The sequence below is a fragment of the Hibiscus syriacus genome, unplaced genomic scaffold, assembly GCF_006381635.1.
Source record: "Hibiscus syriacus cultivar Baekdansim isolate YM2019G1 unplaced genomic scaffold, ASM638163v2 tig00109908_pilon, whole genome shotgun sequence".
In the NCBI taxonomy this organism is placed as follows: Eukaryota; Viridiplantae; Streptophyta; class Magnoliopsida; order Malvales; family Malvaceae; genus Hibiscus; species Hibiscus syriacus.
This window is the reverse complement of record NW_024062525.1, coordinates 247516-252828: the sequence shown is the minus strand read 5'-3', so window position 1 is coordinate 252828 and position 5313 is coordinate 247516. Positions and strand designations below refer to the sequence as shown.

The window sequence follows — 5313 nt, the reverse complement described above, 5'->3', positions numbered from 1 at the left end:
CTTTTTTATAATTTGATCTATAATTGTAAAAAAAAACTTCAACGGCGGCAATAAAAAGTGATAAAAATGAAAGCTTGAAAAGAAACCACTGATTTAAACGGAGATAAGAATGAAATGAAACCACCCTCAACAGTGCAGAAAAGTGAAAAAAAAATTGCGATTTTAATATATAATGGTAAAAATGGAAAAGGGGGGGGTAAAGAAGGTTGAAGGGAAATAGAGTCATCTCTCTTATTATTGGACTACCATTGATTCAGGTCCAAACCCAGAAATCAGCAGTCAATATTCCCCACTCGCGCTAACTCAAACAGAGAGAGAATGAAAGCTTGGCCCTTTTCTTAAAAATTTCACCATTTTTTGTTGTTGTTTTCAGTAACATTACACTGAAAAAGCTTCAAAGAAAAATCAAGTTTGAAGTTTGATTCAAGGTTTTTTTTACTCTCTCTATTCTGACTTTAGTGTAATTTTTATTTCTTTGGCATTCAAATTTTAAAGCTTGATATGAACGGGGAGGAGTTGACAGAGCAGGAGACTGCTCTTTACGATCGACAAGTTAGGGTTTGGGGTGCTGATGCTCAAAGAAGGTAATGTTTTATTTTGATTTTAAAATTATTTTGAGTTTCTTTTCTTCTTTGTTCTGTTCATGAGTATTTTTGTTTGTTCCATGTTCGTTTTAGATTGAGTAAATCTCATATACTAGTTTATGGAATGAAAGGACTGTTGCGGAGGTATAGTATTTTTCACCTTTCTTAAAATAGTTCATTGCTCAATTAACCTCATTATCTTGTAAATAAAGCTCGATTTTCAAGTTCGACTTCAATTTGATTATTTTTACTTGATTTCATGTCAAATTTGGGATTTCCATACTATTTAAAAAATGATTAGGCTCTCAGGTTGCTTGAGTCAAGCAGTAGACTCGAATTTGGCTTGCTGAAGGTGCTCAAGCTTGATAATGAACAAGCCGAATTCAAGTTCTTTTTTGAGCTAATATCCAGTTGCATATGAACTCAAGTGCTCATTCACACTCTATTATCACAATAGGTCTTTTGTTATTTTTTGTTTTGTGTTCTTTTAATGATTTTTATATGTTTGTACTGTTGTATGTGTAGTTTTGCAAGAACATGTACTGGCAGGTTTGGTAGTGTGGACATTGGTGGATGACCGTGCAGTTACTGAGGAAGCATTGTCCGCGAATTTCTTGATATTGCTGATGAAAATCTGTACAATGGGAAAACTCTTGCTGAGGTCTGTTGTGATTCTTTGAAGGAATTCAACCCCATGGTTCATGTTTCTGTAGAAAAAAGTTAGTATTTTTCCCTTTTCTCGGCCATCTGCTTGTGGTTGTGTATCATATGTTGAAAATTCATAGTGCTCAGAACTTTTGTGCATTTTGAGTAGCTGTAGACTGAAATCCTTTCTTTGCGGGGCTTGCAGGTGACATATCAACATTTGGTCTCGAATTCTTGAAAATTTTGATGATGTGGTCATCAGTTGCTGCTCTTGAAAAAAAAGTATTAGCTAATATGATGTTGATGCATCTTATAGCCTGTAGATAATATGTTAAAGAATGTATCAGCGTATTTTGACGCCTCATTACTTTCCCCTTTCTTTAATTTCAGAAATGATCAATCAGAAGTGCCGGAAGTTACCCAAGCGTATAGCATTTATACTGTTGACTGTAGAGGCTCTTGCAGTGAAATTTTGTCGATTTAAAGGACTAAAATATTCAAAGGTGACAATTTTGCACATTTAAACTAGTGCTCATTCTCTGCTAACCATCACACAACAATTTGCATTCTGCATTTTGTAAAGCATACCTGATCCCTTGTAGAAATTGGAAGGACCAAGAATTTCCGGATTCAGAATTAGAAGCAATTGTTGATACTAATCTTGTGAATTTCTGTGGGAATTTCTGTTGAACCTGTTTCTTTTTCGTGAACTGATGTTGTGCTTCTCATATACAGTTTCTACTTGTTTTTTTGTTTTTCCCTTTTAACACTAAATCTTAATTGTGCCTTATGATGCGTATGCCAAGCATTTAATGCTTTTTAAACACCTTGATTTGTTGACAGAATGTGTGAGCTTGTATTCTTGCTTTTTGTTTCTTTTGACAGAAAAAACTTGAGGAAACCATTGAATGCCGACTAGAATATCCGAGCTTTGAGGTATGTGATAGACTTGTTCTGAACAGTGATTAGTATGGCACATGATGTGCAATGCTGTCCTCGATGTCATGAACTTAGCATGTAATAAGTTGCAATCCTAAATGTTCCGTCTTGTTCATTATTTTAGTAAGTACATTCCTTCTACTGCAGGATGCCACTGCGGTCCCTTGGAAAGCACTTCCGAAGAGAGTGTCAAAGCTTTACTTTGCTATGAGAGGTATGCTAAATATAGTTTCTAACTTTTCGGACAAGAAATGGGGGAGAACAACATCAAAATCAACTAGTAACGGATCTGATGAGTAGTTTACTACGGTGATTTTAGGCAAACCTAGGTTTCCCTTTTTACACTCATGCTTGCATGCCTCTTGATGAACCATTTTACTGTGCCCGTTAAATCAGAGCATTAGACTTCTCCGATCTTACATGACACCAGGCTTACTTACAAGCAATTCTTTTTACTTGCGAATATTCATTTGATGGATAACATAATTGCCTCTCTTCTTACAGTGATAGAGCAATTTGAAGATATTGAAGGTAATCCAGGACAAACCTCAAGTGCTGATCTTCCTGGTGTTCCGAAGCTCAGAAAGGAACTTTGTGAAACCAATGTATGTTATGGCATTTGTTTGTCATCTGCATTATCTAGCGGTGTTGTATGTTCATACTACGTTATAATAATTTATTTGCAGTCAGTAAACGAGTCTCAAATACCCGAGGCACTCCTAGAAAGACTGCTAATAGGTACAAGTGAGTACCCTCCGGTTTGTGCCATCATCGGGGGAATCCTTGGACAGGTCGATATAATCCTTTTATTCAATTCTTTCTCTGTTGATCGAAACCATCAAATACTGCAACTTTATTAACGAGTCTCAAAGAAGATACATTTGTGATATAATGAAGATTTGAAGATGAAAAATATAAAATTATGACGTTATCGTTGTTGTGACTGTCGAGAGGGAGAGAGATTGATATTTATTTGAGGTGTTTATTTAAAATTAAAAAAATATTTTATGAAGAATCAGATTATAACATATTCCGTATAAAAAGAATTATATTGATAAGAAAAATGAATTTTATTCTATCAAATTAAAGAATGTATTCAAAATTTGATAGATTAAGATAAATAATTAATTTACTAAGTGGAATGAGATACTAAGGTGGTGATTGTTTTTGCAGAGGTAAAAGGTCTGTAATCTGAGGATCATATCTGCAAGCATCTGCGGATCATATCTGCAAGCATCTGTAGCAGAAGAGGTGGACTAAAAGTCTGCAGTCTGCAAGAATAATACTGTTTGTTTTTTAATGTCTGCAAACTACTAAAATAAACTAAAATATAAATAAATTGATTTTTTAAACTTAAAAGAGTTTTGCAATACTGAAATTTAAATAATTTTAGTTTTTATAATACTAAAATTTAAATAATTCATACACCTACAATAATAAATTTTTTAAAAAATCAATCCAAATTTTAAAATAAATCAATCTATATTTTAAAATAAATCAATTAATATTTTTAAAATAATTAATCTATATTTTAAAATAATTTTTTTTATATTTTAAAATAAATCAATCCATATTTTTTTTATATTTTAAAATAAATCAATCTATATTTTAAATTTTTTTCATATTTTAAAATAAATCAATCTATATTTTAAAATAATTTTTCATTTTAAAATAAATCAATCTATATTTTAAAATAGATTTAAATAATTTTAATGTTCTTTGAAGACGTCTGCAGACCTTTGAAGACGTCTGCAGACCTTTGAAGACATAAAACCATGTCTGTACTAAGAAGACTTCGCGTAGACGTTAGAATAGTTTTTGTCTTCTAAAAAATAAACGGTCTGCGAAGTCCAAATTTAGAATACCATCTAAATCTTATGAGTAAGATCAAAAGTTTGAATATTGACATTTACAAATGGAATAAATTGAATTGAAATAGTTGCCCTCATAATGAATATGTACAAAATCTTATCTAGAATGGCTGATTAATAAATCGAATACTAATGGTTAAATTAAAAAAAAAAAACTCGATTATCAACAATCATGATGTTATGGATAATGTTAATGATCATGAGTTAAATTGAGCAATGGTAAAGTATATAAACTCTCCCTCCATTATAGAACGATATTTTGTTAGGTTTCTTAACTATTAAAAGTTATAAAACGATATTATAGTTATATGATGTTGTTTTATTGACTATTCTGACTATTAAACGTTTCAAAATGATCATCCAACTATTTATATATTCTAAAGTCATCATTTTCTATTAAGCAATTGACAACGGTACAAATAAAGAGGTGTCTTTTAGTTAAAGACTATTTGTATAATTTGCCCATTTTTAAAAAATATTATGAAATAATTAAGAATTAAAATAATTCGAATTTAAATAGTATGAAAGATTAGACACAAAATCCAATAATCAAACTCAAAACGTGGGTAGTTTTATCCCCCGCAATAATCTCATCACTAATCACATTCAAAACCAACCTCTCTAATCTATTTATTCAAAATCCCTACAGAGGTCGCAAAGTTATGATCGACAGTTAAAAAGAAAGAAGAGACCCCACCATGGAAGGACCTTGGACACATGAACAACAAACCGAAGACCAAAAGCTTCAACTTCTTTTAAAAAACTTGGAACATGAATGGGACTTCATCAAGAGAAGACCTGAAAAAGCCCTTTACAGAACTTCAACAGGCTCACGTAAACCATCAAAACTCTCGGATCGCTCAACCAAAACACCCCTGGAATACTCATGTCTTCGTCTCCATTGGAGGAATCTGCATGGAAAGTGAGAACCAATGATTTGGCAGTGGAAGAGATACTACAAGAGAGAAGAGCCTCCATCGATGGCGGTAAGTTGATAGGAAGGCGGCTTTTCGAGGACGAAACAGAAGAGGGTTTCGGAGGAAATGAGGTTTCATGCAAAGCGTCGGAGATTGGTTTGGTTGAAGAGAGTGAAGTTAGGTCGGTTTTCTCTTATGAGCCTGATGATGGAGAAAAACTGGCCACCTAGGAAAGAACATTTGCCCACTTCGTATCCCCATTCTTCCTCTTCTTCTTCTCTTTTCTTGTGTGCTGAGTGTGTAAAGGAACTGGGACCGAGATGGCAGCAGTGGCGGAGAAGAAAATAGCCTGTGATG

General features: G+C 33.1%; 1 pseudogene; it reads left to right on the top strand.

Annotated features, from left to right (window-relative positions):
- Nucleotides 1-501: 501 nt before the first annotated feature.
- On the top strand, nucleotides 502-3028 carry LOC120210089 (annotated as a pseudogene).
- The last annotated feature ends 2285 nt before the right edge of the window (nucleotides 3029-5313 follow it).